Source organism: Lithobates pipiens, unplaced genomic scaffold (assembly GCF_037356315.1).
Source record: "Lithobates pipiens isolate NorthernLeopardFrog02 unplaced genomic scaffold, aLitPip1_a1.2 Scaffold_8, whole genome shotgun sequence".
Lineage (NCBI taxonomy): Eukaryota > Metazoa > Chordata > Amphibia > Anura > Ranidae > Lithobates > Lithobates pipiens.
Window position 1 is genome coordinate 250,963,189 of NW_027507903.1, and position 20,914 is coordinate 250,984,102.

A 20,914-nucleotide genomic window follows, 5' to 3' on the forward strand; every position below is an offset into this window, starting at 1 on the left:
AGCTGTCCTCACCCACTTTAAGATCAAGCACAAGTACCAATACTTTTTTCAAGTACTCGCCAATACCGTTTTTTTTTTATGTCATGTGACAGTGGCACTAATATGCAGCACTGATTATGCGTGGACTATGTCAGAAGTTATTTATTTTTTATTTATTTTATTTTTTTATAATTTTTACAATTTAACCTTTTAAGTATTACAATTTTTTTTAGGCATGCTCTGATGTACACATTTTGATAATACCCCTAGTTATGGGAACACGAATGTAAAATAAGTTGTTTTCCAGAGCTTGAATTTCAAATTAAAGTTGTGACCATCACCCTACCATACAAGGTATGTTCTACAACCTCTCCTGAACGATTTAACAGATAGTAACCAACATTTAAAACAGTCCGTTTTGCCACGTTTAGACGCTTTTTTTTTTTTTTTTTTTTTTTTTTTTTTTAAATAGTCAAAAATGAAAAACCACCTGGAAACGAGAAACACAGCTAAACAAGTTATCGCTTTTACAAGCTGTTACAGGCATTTGGCGTTTCGAATGCCTCTGAACATCTGTCCTGAACCCATTTTTTTTTCTTTCCAAAAAATGCTTCTAAACTCAACTGCCTATAAATGACCCTGTATATCTGTACTGATAAGATGACAGGGGAGAGTTCAGGGGCAGCTGGAAAAAAAAAACAAAAAAAAAAAAACACCCAACTGCTCCTAAACATCCGTTTACCAGCATTACTGTACATAAGACCCAATAGTCAAAGTTTAGTTAAAACATTTTTTTTTTTATAAAAATGAAGACAGGAATTTGGATTTCAACTAAAAACAGCAGCATAGGAGACATGTTCCACATACACACTTGTAAGTAAGAAGTACAGTCACTTTTGTTTGCATACACCTATGTATTAAGAATTTTACAAATCCATCTTTTTGTAGGCTGCAGTTTTATTATTCATTCTGTACATGCACCCTGACATGCTAGATTACAGACATATTTTTATATATCTCAGAGAAAACGTCCAATATGCTTGCCTGTGGGTTAGCTTGATGTTAAGGTCGGCAACAGATCCCGTAATAGTGGAAGTTTGAACTTGTGAGTCATTAATCTCAGTTCACTTTTTTGTACCAGACATTGCAAGGCACTGGGCAGGAATCAGAAATGCATGCTGACCACTTCTCTATACCCACCATGTAAACAGGAGCCTTAAAGTGTTACTAAATCCACGACCCTACATGTCACTGTATCTGTTCTTCCACAGTACACAGAACATGGAAATGCAATGTTAGGAAATACCCGTTTCATATCAGCAGTATATAGCAGTCTTGTCACTTCTATCAGCAGCTGGCCGAGCACTGGATAAAGCTTGGAGGAGTTTTCATTCTCCCCTGACTGTCCTTTGAGACTTCATGACCCCTGACTATGTCTGGACAGTGTTGACTGGCCCTGTGCTGATCACATGTACCCCCCAAAAAAATAAAAAAAAACTTTCTAGCAATACACACCAAACTGAGCATGTGCAGAGTGCATCCAAGGCTCTGTACCATCAAGAGATGGATTGGGGACTATGGAAGAAGGGGAGGATCAGAAGACAGAATCAAACAGCCTTTTCACACAATGCTGAGGATTAACCCCTTAGGGTCCACACTGAGTATAACAAAGCATGCTTTACTGCATATACAGACTGATATTACTGTTGTGGGTTTGGTAACGCTTTAAGCTGGTTATACACCAAGATATTAGATAGAGATGTATATCTATATCTATAGCTATATCTATATATCTCTATATCTCTATCTACACACACAAAAGTCTTTGTACGTTCGATGAATGTCCTTTGAAAGCATTCCCAAATTCAGTTTTTAATATTTGATTTTAAAATGGTAATTTCCCAAATGAAAAACCACATACGTTGTTAGAAAATCAATTAAAGAAAAGATTTCCATCCTTTGCGCCTTTGAATTCCCCCCCATGGTAAAAAATTAACCCCACTAATGATTAGAAAATATAACAAACATTTCAAACAATTCAGCTAGCGTATAGCCAGCTGTAGGGGGAGTGCCTGGGAGAACGATGTACTTGGGCTCCCAGCTCTTCCCACAATTCAAGCCAAAACTGTTACAGAAGAAGCAGGATCGATTTTTCTATTGCTCGATTCCCCCATCAACAGAGATCAGTGTTGATGGGGAAAATCCCTCCCACGGAGACATTGTGTTCTCTTAGTGGGGAAGCCATCACAACACAGCGATTATTGCTAGTGGCTATAACAGCTGCTGGCAAAAAGCGCATGTAAAATCTGACAGGCAGGTTGCACCAAAGTTGACCTGGGTACATCCAGCCTGCCCATACACGGTTTGAAATGTCTATCGCTGGCTTTAGTTTTGCTGGTGGATTCGGTGCTCTGTGCTACAAGATATTCAGCAATAGATACCATTCATTCTTGTCATAATAACTATTCTGAGAGCGACGCTAGAAACTTAAACATTGGGAAATTCTAAGAAATATGAGGAGAAAAGGAGAATCAAACCACAGGCATTCAACCAGAACTGAAAAATCTATATATTTTGTGAACATTCCTTTTAATATGGCCGTTGTGGAAAGAAACCGCTGTATCTACAGTTGTTGGTTGCTATATCTGTCACATCACGTTTTGACCAGAACTCTTTAGTGGCTCCTGAGTCTCGCAGGAGGAAGGCCAGCTCTCCGCTTTCTAAGCCTCAGCCATGGGGGGGGGGGGGGTTGTCTGGATTTAAATTTGGGAGCCAAATTACGTTCACATCACTATGACTTTACTTCAAAATAAGCCTGGAAATACAATCTAAGCATTCAATAAAAAAAAAAAAATTTTTTTTTTTTAAAATGTTGGTTACCTTCAGTAGACCAAAAAACAAAACAAAAACAAAAACAAAAACAAACAACAAATCAATGACTAGATCCAGACATTTAGGCAACAGAGTCATCACAGACGAGTATGGCCCAGCCCCTCCACTGCCCCAACCCTCCTATTGATCCCATAACCTCTTGCGGACCAGCCACCGCAGCTTTACTGCGGCAGGTTGGCTCCGCTGCTCGAAATCGCGTTATTGTGCGTGATCTCACAAGGTCTGTATAGCAGGCATGCGCGTGCCCGCCGTGGGTTCTGCGAGTCAGACCGCGGGCCCTGCAGACGCAATGTCAGTGGGGATACCCACGATCGTCTCATGGAGAGGAAGAACGGGGATATGCTAATCTTGCAGTCATGATAATAAAAAAAAAAAAAAAAAAAAAAAAAAAAAAAAAAAAAATCGCTGATCATCACCATTACTAGTAAATAAAATAATAAAAATGTCATAAGACTAAATCTATTTAGAATCTATTTTGTTGATGCTATAACTTTTACACAAACCAAAACACAAACCAAACACCTATTGTGATTTTTTTTACCAAAAATACGTAGAATACATATCGGCCTAAACTGAGGGAAAAAAAAAAAAATTATATAAATAGTTTTTTTTTTCAAAATGAATTGCTTTTTTTGTTCATAGCGCAAAAAATAAAAACCCACAGAGGTGATCAAATAGCACCAAAAGAAAGCTCTATTTGTGGGGGGGGGGGAAGGATGTCTATGTTTGGGAGCAACGTCGCAATACTAAACAATTGTCAGTTAAAGCAATGCAGTGCTGAATCGCAAAACTCAGGAAGGGGTAAATCCTTCCGGTGCTGAAGTGGTTAATGACAGCCAGCCTCAACGACCAATTGGAAGAGAGGTAGGAAAGGACGGACTTGGCCAAGCCAAGCCGTTAAAGAAAAAAAGGTTGAGAGTTGCATGCAACTTCAGCATCTACTACTGGTTTTAACAAAATAAAATAAATACGGTACTACTATAAACATAATAACCTCTGCCTAGGATATATTGTCAAGTTTGAATTGGCCATTTGTGACATGCTTATATTAAACTTTGTGAAAATCCCAATTTCAACAAAAAGTAGTGATACTTTTGAATAACCTGAACCAGCTGTATGTCATTAGTGCTTTAACACAGATATTTTTACAAGAAATGTTAGACCCGCACACATTTTCTCTCCACCCTGTATGGGATTAGGGTCAGATTGTGCAGGTTGTGTAATACTAACAGAAACATAGCAGCTTGGAGATCACGTACTTTCACATGAATGTAACCTTTGCCAGAAATTGGACTTATGCAAACTAACCCTGAAACATACTACCTTCTGACAGACAATTTCCAGGGCTGTACATCTGTACAAATGTTTGGTTTAAACTCAGTAAAACAAAAGGCAGTGTACATCGGAATTTATAGTATTGCCCTGGAATGAAATAAAGCAAGGTTACAGTAGATTACATAGAAGAGTGAATTTAAAAGCAGGAATTAAACCGCAGGATTGAACTTCCATGTTCCATGGCTTCTAATTCAAGTGGAATCCAAGTCTTGAAACAAAAAAGCTTTAGGAATTGGGGGATTTGGGAAAGAGGAATGCAATAAAAACAAAAACACCACACACATGCCTTCCAGGGCTCATACCGCTATTTCCTCTTTTTGTACACTTTATAGCAGAGACACAAGTCAATGGGCATCTCATGACCAAGGAGAACCACGACCAAGAACCGAGACCAAGAGGAAGCAACAGTGTAGATGGTGGTGGGTAGGACAAACAGTGATAAAATCCTGGACTTTTTACTTGGGTGCCACATTTAAGGCACACTACACTGGGTTTAAAAAGCTGCTGCTTTTAGGCTCCATGCACACTAGGAACAGAAAAACGTCAACGGTTTTAGCTTAAAAATGTGGCATAAAAGACGCAAGTTGAAAGCGTATTGTACAAAGTTTAGGTGAGTCTATGAGAGTTTAAGAGCATTTCCTTTACAGACTTTTTTTGCACTACACACCCCTCTGCAAAAGCCAGGAAATGATGTATAGCGGGAAAAAAAAAAACGTTGAAACTTAACATTCAAAGGAGATAAGAGGCGTTTAGGAGACACTGACGTTTTTACAGCTCCTAAACTTCTCCAGAAAACAGTTTGTTTTTTTTCCTGCCTCTGAACGTCCCTGACAGAAAACGCCTGCAGTAGCCATAATGTGCAAAGACACATAGAACACAATAGAAGTGCTTCTAGAGGCAGGAGGAGAAAAAAAAAAAAAGTCAAAGCCTGTAGAATCAACGTTTAAGCCCAGTGTGCATGGAGCCTTACAGGTCAGTAAATGCCCCTCTATGTTAGCCTATGTGTCGTCCAAAAACAGACTGGGGTTTATAGGCATATTAGAAGCGGAGGGGGGAAAAACAAAACAAAAAACACACACACACACACACACACACACACACACACACACACACACACGTTCAAGCATGAGATTTTGGGCAGAAAATAAATGCTGGACACACCCAACCATATGTAAACCCATCAAAATGCTTAAACGTGTTTAGCGTATGAGCTTTAATTTTTTCTAATGGCCAGAATAAATGAATATTCTAGCCAATAGAATCCATAAAACAGGGGTAGGCAACCTCAGCACTCCAGCTGTGGTGAAATTACAAATCCCATCATGATTCTGCCTCTAAGTCATCACCTATGAGTGTCAGGGTCTTCCAATGTCTCATGTGTCTTGTAGTTTCACCACAGCTGGAGGGCCAAGGTTGCCTACCCCTGCCATAAAAGTCTGAAACGCTTGACATGCCTAAACGCATGTGCAAAACAAGACTTTAGGCGCTTTAAGTGCCAGGGAAAAAAAGGCGCAGTAGAACTGAGCAAACGCTCAGTGTGCAGGAAACCTAAAAAGTTAGTAGTCAAGCAGTTGTGTGTCAAACAGTTAGTAAGTCTGTCCACCAATTTTTGTATTCTACTTTTTGTTACAGTAAAAAGGCAAGTGCACTTCCAGAATATGTACAGTAACCAAATAAACTTCTGAACAGTTGTAACTGAATGAAAAGGTCCAATATGAGGGCTCACTGTGCAGTTATGGCAAATTGAGAGATTATGGCCGATGAAGACAAAAGCTACAGTTTGGAGCATGCTGCAGCTGTGGTTTATGGCAAGTAGCTGGGTTGGGGATTTAACCAAGAAGGCCACAGAAGACAATATTGGCGTTTGTAGTGTTCCTTACCTGCTCTCTCCTCTTGTCAGCGAGTTCCCTGTTAGCACATGTACTTGCAGCAGAACTTGATTAGCTACTAGTGCTGCCAATAAGGGCACTTTCACGAGAGTATTTAATCTGGATCCGTCTGTCAATTTTCGAAATAAATCCTAACCAGACCAATCTTCAGCTTTCAGTGCTCTCACATTTTGAATGCCAAGTCATGCAACACTGTACCTATGTGAAATATCTGTCCTTTTTTTCACAGAAATAATAATTATTTTTTGGTTATAAAATAAAAAAAAAATTAATAAAAAGAAATTTCCGTAAAAAAAAAATAAAAAATAAAAATCTTAGTTATTGTTATAAAAATGTTGCAAGTTTTTCTTCATAAATTTTGTCCAAAATTTATACTGCTACACATCTTTGGTAAAAATAATCCAAATCAGTGTATGTTATTTGGTCTGTGTAAAAATTAAAGTCCACAAGCTATGGTGCCAAGCTCTAAAAATTGATCACACCTGAAGTACTGATGGCCTATCTAACTTCTTGATACCCTAACATGCCCAAATACCCCCCCAATTGACCCCTTTTTGGAAAGTAGACATTTCAAGATATTAGTAAGAGGCATGGTGAGCTTTTTTAAGTTGTCATTTTTTCCCACAATTCTTTGCAAATAAAGATTTTTTTTTTCCTCTCTCTCTTTCACAAAATAGCAGGTTATTTCTCACACACAGCATATGCATACCACAAATTACACCCCCAAAACACATTCTACTACTCCTCCTGAGTGTGGCAATACCACATGTGAGACATTTACAGAGTGTGGCCACATACAAAGGCCCAACATGCAGGGATTTTCTTGACAGATAATTTCTTGACTACCTCTTGCACCTTTGAAGGCCCTGGAGCACCAGGACAATGGAAACGCCCCATATATGGCCCAATTTTGGAAAGAAAACACCCCAACCATCTATGAGGTATAATGAGTCTTTTGAACAGGTAATTTTTTTCTAAAAGTTTTTGGAAAAATGTGGAAAGAAAATGAAAAACGCATTATTTTTTTTACACAAAAGTTGTCTATTTATACAATATTTCTAACACATACCATGTATGTAGCATAGTACGGCGATATCACATGTGGGAGACTTTTCTACAGCCTGGCTACATACAGAGGCCCAACATGCAGGGAGCACCATCAGGTGTTCCAGAGACATAAAATTTCAAATCTAATTTGCCTACCTATTACACTTTTGTGAGGCACTGTAGTGGCATGGATGAGAACTGATGAGGCATGTATGAGCCATGAATATGGATGACCGTGTACAGCTGGGTATGGCTAAGCATGGATCGGGATGGATGAGTATTGCAGAGTTTGAATGGCTGAGCATGGATGGATGGGTATTGCTGAGTATGGATTGATGAGGCTGTAATGGGCACACAGCAGCGCCGTGGGCACTACAGATCCAGCCAACAGTGCTGCTAAACTCGATCTCTCCCCTCTCACTGTAGTGATCGGGGAGAGGGACCGGACACAACACCGGTTTGTTTACAAGTGATAGCTCTGTCATTTGAAGGCGCGATCATGTGGTAAATGGCAGCCGTTAGAGGCCATTTACCGTGATCACGCATACTCCCATACGTGCGCCCCAGGGGGTGTGTGGGAACGCGATTCTGAGAGGACATCATAAAATGCTCGCCCTCCCAGAGTTCTTGAGCCACGCTGTAGCCATCATCATTTTGGCTATAGCACGGTTGTTAAGTGGAGTTAAACCCTCCTATTTTTTACAGCTAAGAAAGCTACCGTCCTAGCCTCTGATCTGCAGCTGTCATGGAGCTGTACACATGATCAGTTAGTGGAACTGCACTGCATCTGAGCACCACAAATCAAAAATGCTATAAAATTAATTGTTAATAATCAAAGCAAACTCCACCCATCCATGTCTCGATTATGCTTCATTTTGCTAAGAAATCATATTGAAAATACACCCACTAACATTTCTGGAACAGGATACTTTCCTATCGATTTACTAATGTCAAATGCATAAGGGCTAAAAATAGTCTAAGTTGATTGATATAGTGAAGTGCTGCTTTAAGACACTAGCCATTTGATGGCTTGACAGTTTGGTTGAGAGCAGAAGCAACAAGGGTTCACACCTATGCGAATTGGATGAGGTTTTCTCTGCATCCAATTCGCATGACAGGAGATTGTGATCAGCTCTCTATGGAGCTGGCTCATATCTCCGTTGCGGCTTGCACAGAAACGCTGTGCATCTTTGCCTCCGTTTCAGGGCCAAATTCAGGCAAAAATGTGGCACAGAGTTGTCCCTGAAACGGAGAACAGGGCTGCACCGGACCCATGCTGCGAGCCGCATCCGTCAGAGGTGTGAACAAAAATGGTATTGCGCAATGAACTCTCTATATATTTTGAGCAACATCTGAAAAAAATCGTTTTCCAAAGAAAGAGAGTGTGTGTCTATTAACCGGAGCTGATGTTCCTGATGATTGAAGATACCCTTTGTTTACACACAAGGCTTGAATAGACCCATATGGGTCTTCTTTTGAGGTGAGCGGCCAATTCACTCAGAAGTGGATGGTGGAGGTTGTTTTGCACATCCATTGATTCATGGCACAGACTGTATTGCATACATGCAACAGTGAGGGACATTCACTCATCTTTGAACCACCGTAAGTGTTGGACTCTTATGCACCATTCTTTGTTGCTTGGACTTTTTGATGATATTCACTTTTGTGTTATTTTTTTCTTTAGCCGTTTAGACAAAATATTTATATAACTGCTGAATAAGCACACCATTATTTGCATATTTTATTCTTTAGAAGCAGCAAGGAGTTAATTATAGAATGCCTTGAATATAACAGTTTTGGGAAACAGTTTACATTTTCGTGGTGTAATTGATGACGCTCGTCTGAAAGTGACCCAACTCTCCTGGTTTGAGTGTGGCAGAAAATTAATGGATACAAAAAAGTTACATTAATTATTTTACACTTATTGAAGAACTGGGCTGGATCGTTAAGATCTTGACCAATGGAACATCTCAAAGCAGGGTGGACTCAACCAAAGTAAGAACGGTGGAAAGAAAAGCCACAAATCAGGCAAAGAGGATCACGCTGCCATCTTAAAAACCTTGCAGCCAAAGCTAGCGTCAACAGATGCAATATCATCAACTTTGTACCACTTGATGAAAGCATGAACTGATGACCAAGCAGCCTGTATTACACATTCCAGAAACAGAGGCATTATAATACAAGGCTCAGGACATACTCAAAACTCTGGTAGAGTGAGCAATGACAAGAAAAAAAAAGGTTTTCATCCCATACCAGCATAAGTCTGAACCACTTTCTGACAAAACCACCCGAATATGATAGGGTACAAAGCAGTCTGCCCGTTTTGGTGTCCTTCATAAATCACAAAAAAGGGAGTCAAGCCTTCTGGATAAAAGGTACCAATGGAGGAGAATAGTTGAAAAAAGGTACCAAAGCATGGTCAAATCATGCTACACAGAAGCACTGTGTAATATTAGAGAAAAAAAAAAAATTCAGGTACCAAAGCTGAAGTGGTCTGAACAAACATGGGCAAAAATCAAAACTTCCCATGGCTCTAGAGGAAATCTGTTTGACAGCTTTGCAACAAGGCTACAAGGCAAACACTACACTTACATCATTTTTACATTAGCAAACAGACAAAATGTTTGTGATCTATGCGTTGTTTGCATTAACTGAAAGTAGTTTCCATAACAGCATGAAAAAAAAAAAAAAAAAAAAAAACACCACCTCAAAGAAACTTCTATCCACTCGTAAAATCTGAAGATTATTCATCATGGTATGCATACTGCAGGAACCTCACATGCAGTAGGTTAGTGTATGGCATATTGTGTCTACATCTGGTAGTTTTATGGCTGTGAGGACACGTGGCAAGCACTGTAATACTATACATTCCTAAAGTAGAACAAATAGACTAAAACAACTGCATGCTCCTAGATCTGCGCTGCTTGTATTCATTATAAGAACAGAAAAGGTGTATACAAAAAAAAAACAAAAAAAAAATGAAGGTGCCATAAAAAATATAAAATACCCTTTAAAAAAAAAAAAAAAAAAAAAAAAGGTAATTTTTTTTTATTTGGGAGAGGTGTTGAGAAACCAGGTCAGTAGAAGATCAACCAGTATTTTTTTCAGTAATTGCAGAAAAATGATGCAGCCACCACATCTAACAACTGCTAAACTGCGTATAAAATTACATTTATATTTAACAGAACAAAAGTAATGTAAATAAAATAAAGTTTCTAGTCTGGGTGTACATGTACTTTACAGTAAAATTAGGATTCCTTTTTTATTAGGATTTTACATTTTTAGGAGAACGCTTTCTAAATTCAGCCATAGATGGTCCCCACTGCACCGGCCAAGGTTCAAACCATGTATGGGCAGGCTATATGTACCCAAGTAGATCAAATGAATCAACTTGGGTACAGCCTGTTGGATTTTAAATGCGATTATTGCTAGCGGATATTATAGCCACTAGCAATAATCTGTGCTTTTTCCTGGTAGGGACGGCTCCCCCCTGCCAAGAGAACATAATGGCTCTGCGGGAGGGATTCCCCCATCACTGACTGACTGTTTTTGTAGGAAAGGAAAAAATTGGGACTTTTTTTTTTTTTTTTATAAAAAAAAAAGAAAAAAAACGTAAAGTACAGCTCAGGTTGGAGCCACTGTACTAACAAACAATCTGATGTTAGTGCAGCAATCTCCCCTGCTGTGCTATTGTGTTCTGACAGGGGGAGCGCCCCCATTTCCGCTGCGCCCCCCCCCTTCCGCCGTCAGAACACTCTGGTCCACGCTCTCAGCCATTGGCTGAGAGCGCTGATCAGGAGCCAAATTGCCAGAGCATTTTCAGTCATGACCGTACAGCCAGCTTCTGTTAGACCAGCTGCCATACACATGGGCTGAATGTCAGCCAGTTTCCATTATACTGGCCAATGATGTCCAACATTCAGCCCATGTGTACTAGGCTTAAAGTGGTGTTCCACCCATTTTATGAAATTTCTCCCTATTGTAGCCCCTTAGCTCATACTGCTCCATAAGCAATGTTTTTTTTATTTTTATTTTATTATTTTTTTTATTCTAGTACCTTTTTCAGTGGTATTTCTCTATTACTTCTGCCCGTCCCCAGCCTTTCCTCCCGGCAGCGGTGTTTTAGCAGAGAGGAAAAAAAAAAAAAAAAAAAAGCTTGACGCTTGTAAAGTGTCTAAAGCTTTTACAAGCTTTTAGGCCCCTTTACAGACATCAAAGGCTTGCGTGTTAATTCATTTCATTGGTAGGAATAATAATTTACTCACCTGGCGTTAATGCACGTTTAGCAGCGTGAAACTTTCTTCTGCATGTGCAGTCCAATGAACAAATTCAGCACTGCCGAATCAGACTAAACCTCTTGCATGCGTGGGAGAGACACCACCCCGTCTGGCTAATAAAAGAAGCTGGTGGTCATCCAAAGAGGTCAGCGGCTGGGCAGGGAGCCGTGGGGAGTACAGTTCTGCATCAAGTTGGCCATACATTATACAATGTTCTTGTGCAATTTCCTTTAGATTTACCTTCAACTATGTAGTGTATGGGCCTGTCTGATTGCATATAAACTAAAAGCGTTTAGGTTTGACCTCACATTATATGGTTTAGGTAAATCTAAAGGAAACAGTGTAATATATGGTCAGCCTAAGCAGTCAGTGTGGGAAAGGGCATAGTAACATCAATTTAATCAGAATGGAAAAAGGCAATAAAGTCTGCTAAAATCTTGATGTGCAAAGTGTAATAACCCATAAACTAGATTACTATAGTACAGTGTGAAAGATTGTTTCTGAATGGCTACTACAGTATATGTGCAAATTATACATCATGACTATTCTCTGTCCTATCCAATACCAATTATAGTGTATGCTTAATCAACCGTTTCAATTCACTATAACAGATTTCAAACAGACATGGCTGCACAATTAAAAAGAAGACTCAAACTTTACTACTCTAAGCCATACTTTTCTTTAGCACAGTCGGTGCACATTTTTCTATACCAGCAGTTTATAACACCTGTTTAGTGAAAAGTCCCGACAAGCGAAGTATAAGTGCCTGGTACAAAACTGCCAGATGTGAAATGATCCAGGCGTTGAAAAACTATCACATTTACCTCTTCCACTATATCATTATTTACAGATGACACTTCAAAAGAACACCAAGACGTACTTTACTTTGTTTAAGTGCATTACCATGTGGTAACTAGTCACAATGGCAGCCATTGTAACTGAATCCCATAGCAGGACACATTCCAGAGCCTTCAGAAGATCATTCCATAGGTATGTACATTCAGTAGGATAAGGCCTCAATGACATACTTGCCAAACAAAATACTTCTGTCACTCTATATTCCCGAAAAAGAAATCAGCAAAACCCAGCAGAGGTGACACATTGCATTCACTGTATAGCCGAAACAGGTTATGGGTTACCTATACAAAATTTCCTGCTGTGGAATTGCTATTGTAGGTTGCATAACATGTGTAAATGACCAATATCAGAAATGCCAGGGACACTTCTTACAATGTATTATGTGCAAGATGACTATGGAGGTTGTTTACTAAATGAAAATCCACTTTGCACTGCAAGTGCACTTAGAAGTAAAGCCGCTGTAGATCCAAGGGGATCATGCAAGAAAAAAAAAAAAAAAAAAAACAAACAGCAGCATTATAGCTTGCACACGATTGGATGATAAAATCAGCAGAGCTTCCACTCATTTCAGATCTACCCCTTAGATTGAGCGTGACTGCACTTCCAAGTGCACTTGCAGTGCAAAGTGGATTTTCCTTTCGTAAATAATTAGAATAAAAAGATCACGATTCTCACGATGTGAAATCTTTCACATTATACAAAAAAGTTTTAAAGTAATTTTCTAGCAAAAAAAAAGAAGATTTTAACTTAAAACCAACAAATGTCAGAAAAAGGTTTAATGTTTAAATGGTTAAACTTTTTTCACTTACACGCAAAGTCTATTCCATTGACAAATTGTTACAATGTTTATAAATTAAAGAGGAGGGCCGGTTTAAAAATGTAAAAAAGTCAGCAGCTGCAAACACTGTAGCTGCTGACTTTTAATAAGCCCACTTACCTGTCCAGGGCACCCGCGATGTCGGCTGCCTGAGGCTGACCCGTCCCTCGGTCTTGGGTCCCGGCGCCGCCATTTTCGGCTAAGGGAAACAGGCAGTGGAGCCTTGCGGCTTCACTGCCCGTTTCCTACTGCGCATGCACGAGTCGCGCAGCGCTTTGTGAATGGGGCGCGCTGTGTTCTGGGACACACAGTTCCCAGAACACAGCGCGACCCATTACCCAGAAGACACCACACAGAGGAGAGAAGACCAGAAGATCTCCGAAGGAGGAGGAAGAGGCAGATTAGGATGATGCGCCTAGCAACAGGCATTTCTGGTAAGTTAAAAAAAAAATTTCTTCATTTTTTTTTTCTGATTTTTTTCTAATTTTTAATGTATTTTTTTTTTTCAGGGTGGCCCTCCACTTTAAGTTCAACTGATAAAGAAGGTTTTGATTATCGACAGACTGCCCTGTTTTTCTCTTCCTTTCTTTTGAGGGCTGTGGCTAAGAGCAGAGAGAATTCCATTGCACAGATACGATTCTTGAAGATTAGTTGTGCAGCTCATTATATATATATACATACATACATACATACATACATACACACACACACACACACACACACACACGTAGAGGAATGGAAAATGGAGTACTCTGGGTAGCAGATTTTCCTGTTCCTGGAGTGCAGGCGTGCTTTCTCCTTCTGAACGGTTAGCGATTTAATTTACATAAAAGGCCACCTCTTATAAGGAAGCCATGAAAAAAGAAAAAGTCATCTTCACCAACCATGACTAAAGAGTAAATCATCTGAAACATGATGTGATGAACTCTGACAGCGACATTATGAACAGTTTTATGTGCCACTACCAGCTCTAATCCCTTGATAAGAAAATGCTAAATGCCTCCAATATTATAAGCTTCATTTCATATCAGATAACCTAATTGCTGGATTACATAGCAGCAAGGAATGGACCCTATCCTACGAACAAGAACTTTTATATAGTGTAAAAAAGACTTGAAGTCATGAAGACCATTACAGCCTGTGTCTAATTCAGTCAAGACACGATGAGGCAAAAAGGCCAAATCAGCAAATATGACCAAGTGACTGAATAGAACACAGATTCTTTGAGAACAGCTGTTGTCTTGTCTCAGACATCTTTATCAGACACAACACCCACATTATCTACATTTTAGAGACTGTCGCCTCAAAGGATCCACAAATGAAGTGTCTCAGAGCTGTCACACATTTATCTGCTAGTAGTAAGCGAATATCATTACGTTATTACACCCTAAAATCCTTCGCAAGCCAAGCAACAGATAAACATGACTGAAGATCAATGTAGTGATATACAGTCATGTAAAGGATCTTCCTCCAAAAAAAATAAATCACGGAGGTTTTGGATAAAACTGGCCAGATACAGGCATCATTTACACCAGGGTTCCTTCAGAGGTTGCTAGGGGCAAATTCTGCCTCTCACATAAGTAACCACTGACACCAACAATCCTTAGCTATCTGTAAGAGGGGTATTCATTCCCCCCCCCACACACACACACACACACAGGGCTGTGGAGGGTTGGAAGCAGACAGCTCAGGCTCTCAGTGACTCGCTGAGAGGCTGAACTGGGTGCTGGTCCATTCATGTGAGTGGATCCCGGCCATATGGTTGCAATCTTTCTCGTGCTTGGACAAGCTCTGTGATGTAACCCAACAGTGGGCTTTAGCTCACTGTCGGCTGAAAACGGGTCACAGGAGTACAGAATGAACTTTGGCTGTACTTGCCCTATAAGGTTGAACCGCTTCTCGTCCAATTCATTGAGTGGCCATGTGTCTTAAGCGAAGCAAGACTGAATAGTTTCCCCTTATGCTGGATAATTATATTTGGCAGGGGGTCCCAGAGATCAGAAAATTATTTTTAAGGGATTTTCCATGTTGAAAATTTAGGAAAGGCTGACCTTGACTTTAAGGCCCCTTTTTACACTGAGGCGCTTCTAAACTGCCAGTAAAACATTTGAGCACCTTTGAAGAGCTTTCCATTAATTTCAAAAGGGGTGTTTTTTCACTACCCTTCACCACTTTGCCCCAGTGTACTTCACTAGCAGATCAATAACAGGCATTTGCAGGACGTCACATGGAGACTAAGAAAAGAGCAGGTGCAATTATAATTTAGTACTGCAGTAAGTTTTTGGGGAGGCCATAGTTCTACTTTAGACAATTATAAACAATGCTTTCAGTAGTTGTACAACAAAATTAGTTTGTAAATGGGCACTGCTCATGTGTGGTGATGACAAGTGGGCAATGTAAAATAATTAAATAAAAAAGCTAAATTGCCAGACTGTATAGAGGCCTCCACTGCTTACCTCTTAGTTCCTTGAAAGCCATGCTGCTCCAGTACTGCAGAATCATGGTCACAAATCAGTTTCAAGCAATACAAGATCTACAGTATGTATTCCCTTGATAAGTGGTTACGCTTCCTAAAGTTTATGTTCAGATATTACCAAATTCACCCCTTCCCTCTCCAAAAGCATTAAATGTTGTTCTTTTACCTTGTTCCTGTAGTGAAAAGAAGTTATTACTGCCTAGGACATCACCAGGCTTGTAAAATTCTTGCAGGAGCAATTGCGATCAACTCAGTTCCTATTGATGCAAGCATGGCCCTAGGACTACATCTCCCAAGAGCATTTTTTGTACAGTGTGTGGGCAGCCTTTTGGGAGTGGCAATGCTGGGAGGGGAAAAAAATAAAAATCGAATTACGCATTAAGAGGTGGAGAATAGGTGAAGTCCTGTAGTCCAGCAGGTAGGTCTGAGAATAATGGTTAGGATTACAGTGCAAAGGAGGAGACAGTGTTGTCAAGTCATCGGGTTTTTTTTTTCTTTAATTGCAGCATTTTTAAAAGTATGAAACATCAGGAAATGTGTAAGTATTGGAGATATGTACTGAACATACAATTTGTTTGTTTTTTCCCCCTGACGTAGCCTTTAAAGAGGAGGAGGAGAAGAAGAAGGAGAAGAAGGAGAAGAAGGAGAAGAAGGAGAAGAAGGAGAAGAAGGAGAAGAAGGAGAAGAAGAAGGAGAAGAAGGAGAAGAAGAAGGAGAAGAAGGAGAAGAAGAAGGAGAAGAAGGAGAAGAAGGAGAAGAAGGAGAAGAAGGAGAAGAAGGAGAAGAAGGAGAAAGGAGGAAGGAGGAAGGAGGAGAAGGAGAAGAAGGAGAAGAAGGAGAAGGAGAAGGAGAAGAAGAAGAAGGAGAAGATTCTTTTTGGAGCCGCATTGCATCCGTGATCAGCAGGCTTCTGCAGACTGTCTGTACCTTCGATAAGGGCAGTGACTGAGTGACAGGAAGATCATTGAACTACCTATAGGAGCGCTCATCAGCGCCCTACAAGTTAATTGAGAAAAGGCTGTCGGTACTTGCAGTGCAATCATTTATAGAATTCTGAATTAATACCATGGCCTGGTGGGTGGACCCCTGAATGGCCACACTTGTTTTGAATAGTGCCAGCAGGTGCATGGAGAAGATCACCAGCCCACTCTTGTCACAGGGTGTAACATTTTCAGAAAGGTGAAGGTATCCTTTAATCGTTTACAAAATAAAGCTGGGTATACACATGCAGTTTACCTACATCATACCCACATGGGTAAATCTCAACACAGACTATGTGTCATGCAGGGATCTCCTCTGCCATACTATTGTATTCCGATACCCCCCCCATCAGCAAACACACATCAGCGTATTCTGGCCAATAGCTGCAAGCGCTGATTGAATGATGGTTTTCCAGCATGAACATTCAACACTCAGCCAGCTTTTGTTGGAGAAAGCAGTACACATGGACCAACAGTTGGCCAGTTGAACAGCCTGATTTTCGGCCCGTGTATATCCTGCTTTAAAGTCAAAGAGCGATGCATTACATTCTAGACATAATTCAAAATAAATTAAATTAAAAGAGGCTGGATTTTTAGATCATCAGAACATGCCTAGGTTTACATGTTTATCACTTGAAGATAAGGAGAATTTGTGCTTGTCCGTTCAATTGCTTGGAAGCGGTTTGTCTCGGCGCACTGTGCAAGTTATATTCACATCACCAGACTGAACATCGGAGTCTGGACTGGAGACAATTTCCTGTCTACATATAAAGTTCATCCTTCAATCTAACTGCCGCGGGCCTGACAAGCCACTGAAAATCTCATTACAGCAGCAGTGAGGCTACCAGGGCTATTACATCGAAAAACAGTGGAAAGTGAGATGCAACACAGTATAAAACAAAACAAGAGGGGAATATTGCAAAAAGTACAGAAGACCAAATCCACATTTACACGTCTCCATAAATCCGGATTTGGAGAAAAAAAGTACATGGCACCACGATATGAATGTGAGCATCACACATGACTTCTGCCAAATAGCTAGATTCACACAGTTCACTATAGCTTAATAAACAAAACCACAAAAAGGGGCTTATGTATAAAGTGTGCAAGGAAGAGGTTTTCTTGTTGGCCACTGCAACAGCAGAATTCTTTTTTTAGTTTTCAACTTTGCAGAAATTATATGCAAGCAGAATGTTTTGCTTCCCATGCCAACCAATTTTCATTGTAACTATACTTTTCATATGTATATAAACCCAAAAAAGGAAAAGTACTGAAATTTTAAATCAATTCTCCCCCTCTCCCTACATAGTCCCAAACATAGCAAATGCCCTCAGATACAGAAGGATTTGAGAAATTAGGTATTAAAGACTCTTTCCCATATTTGTAGGGTGGTGCTAAAAGACTGGCAGAGAGAGCCCCATGTACACGGCCTTTATTCATACAGATATCCTTTGAAGCAGTAAGAGGCTGGCCAAGGATGACCACATTTCCCATCCTCGCAGGGGGTTGTGGTAGTCTTACATTGGTAACCGACGGGATGAAGATGGCGATTATTTGCTCCTCTGACAGTGAGTGGGTGTTTCTGAAGGGAGGCAGGAAGATTGCATTAATACCTAGACATTTTCATTCCATGTTGAGCTATAGTTTAAGCTCTGTGGTGGCAGCAGTCAATTATTCTTAAGCAATGGGGTACCAACTATGGTGGCATGTATGTAGCAACTGCTAACCCAAACAAAAAAAAAAAAAAAAAAACATATGCAGTATGTTTTAGGGTAAACATGGAACTTAAAGCCATGTCTGCCAAGCATTATGCCCCATATTAACCCACAAGAGTCCATTTTACCCGTCCTGCACTTTCAATTCTGTAGGATATATGAAGCAGAGGGAATGGTTTCACAATTTCCTAAAACAAACACCTCATTAATACTATTTGGAATATAATGCAAGTTAACTGATCATAGGAGCAAACTGACAACATCTTAGACAGGAAAATGTTTTATCACGAAGCAAACATAATGAACAATTTGCATCCCACTTGTTCTCAGCACAGGTCTAAGCATTTCCTGAGACAAGCGCAACTCTCCGTATGTTGACTCTGCATAATTTATAGTGCACACCATATGCTGTCTCCCCTCAGGCCCAGTTCACATTTCAGCACTGCCATTTAATATAAATATATAAAAGAAAGGCATTTGCCAACCACAATTGCAACTTAACCACATAACCAATTTCTTTTCAGAACTTGCCCTCCAGATTTTGGTTAACGTATAAAAAGAGAATTATCGCAGATGCCGGCAATAATACAAGAACTGCCAAGCATTGCCAGTGGAAGAGAAATTATCCATAAGCAATAATTCTGCTGTAGCTCTGGGCATTAAAAACAGAAAATAACTAGTTTTCTGTGGCACAATGGCTTGAAAGATTTGTAGTGATTTTAATGTGAAAGTTTTGCTGAAGTGGATAAGTTGGACCCTGAATAACGTCCACTCTGGCGACATCGCTCCTGGAGTTAACTCCGGGTACAGCAGGCCCCAGCGCTGCGATTGGCTGGAGCCACGATGATGTCACTCCCGCACATGTGCACGAGAGCTGCCGGTAACAGCACATTTATTGAAGAGTGATCGGCACAGTGCGCATGTGCCGATGATGTCGGCACATGTTGATACAATGGATATCTCCTAAACCGTGCAGGTTTAGGAGATATCCGGGATAGCTACAGGTAAGCCTTATTATAATGCCTCTGCTTGTGGGAGTAATGCTTGTAACTATCAGCCTTGCAATGCCGCATGGGACTTGTAGTTTCGCAACAGCTGGAGGGCCGCCAGTTTGAGACCCCTGCCATAGACACACTGCTAAACCTTGTGGAAACCCTTCCTAGAAGAGTTGAAGCTGTTATAGCAGCAAAGGGTTTGCCAACTCAATATTGAACACTACGGATTAAGACTGGGATGCCATGTTCATGTGTCCCAATACTTTTGTAATATAGTGTATGTGGAAAGGTATAGTGTGCAGAACAGTAAAATTGACCTGCATATATTTGTAGGGGCTTTCAGGGCCTCACCAGGACAGCCTGGTATACAAGCAAAGGTATTAAAGTGGTTGTAAACCCTTACAACACACTTTGACCTACAGGTAAGCCTAGATTAAGGCTTACCTGTAGGTCTAAGAAATATCTCCTAAACCTATACGGTTTAGGAGATATTTGCCCGAAGACAGGCACCGCTGTCTACGGCGCATGCGCCGTAGACAGTGGCACGCAGGCGCACTGAGCGCGGCATTTCCAACAACGGAGCTGCCGCGCGTGTCGGCTCCCGTGCGCATGCGCGGGAGTGGCGTCATCGTGGCTCCGCCGAATGACAGCGGCGGAGCTGCGAGACCCCACCGAAAAGATGGATGCGCCGGACTACAGGGGACAGCGGTGACATCACTGGCTCCTGTGTCAGGTAAGTGACACATAATGGGCCACTCTGCGATGCATAGTAGTCCATTATGCTTTGCCTTTGCAGGGAATGAAAGAGGAAGTAAACCCATCAGGGTTTACTTCCTCTTTAAATGCTGCTTCATGTAGGCACCTAGATATGCATGAAAAGTATGAGGAACTCGTCTTATCCTCAAACAAAGACAGGAAAACAGAATCAATGAAATACAATAGCATTGCTCTTGATTCTATGGAAATACACATCCGTATTAAATTACTAATGTATAACGTGTACAAACGACCTATTCTTACTGGTGTATGTTTTGTAATATTTTTAAAGCAGCACTCTCAAAATGATTTCTCCATTTTGCTCAGAATACCAACCTCAAACAGGCCCAGTTAATATTCAAGATTTCTTATCTGATCCCCCTTAGCGCACTAGAAGGTTTCTGACACACTATGGAAGGCCATACAATATGAAACAATGGGTTAATAAGGCTTAATGCACACTGGATGTTATAAAAATGCCAGAAGTGTTAGCTGTAGAATGCTGTGTTAAACAGTTTTGACGCATTTTGCATTAGCGTTTTTTATTACCAAAACTACACTCTCACAAAAGCTTATGGCTCAAAAAACGCTCAGACGCTGAATAGCTGCGTTTTCCAGCATTTTTCAGAGTTGGGGAGTTTTTACAGCTGAAAAACTCCTCTTTAAACCCACCAATTCATTTTTGTTTTTTTCAGCCAAAAAACTCCCATCAAAAAAATGCTAACAGCCTATGTGTTGCAGGACACATAGGAGAACATTCTGGAGCATTTACTGACTGCAGAACAAAAAACGCCTGAAGTCAAAAACAGCAGCTGTAAAAATGTTCAGTGTGCACGAGGCCTAATGGGGTCTTGTAGATTCTTTGCTACACTTTGTTATTAGTATAAAAATTCAAAAG

The 20,914-nt window shown here is 40.4% G+C and overlaps 1 protein-coding gene across 9 annotated transcripts in view; it reads right to left on the reverse strand.

Moving 5' to 3' along the window:
• SRGAP1 (SLIT-ROBO Rho GTPase activating protein 1) overlaps positions 1 to 20,914 on the reverse strand; it is a 251,004-nt gene that overhangs the window by 169,682 nt on the left and 60,408 nt on the right. The window lies entirely within an intron of this gene.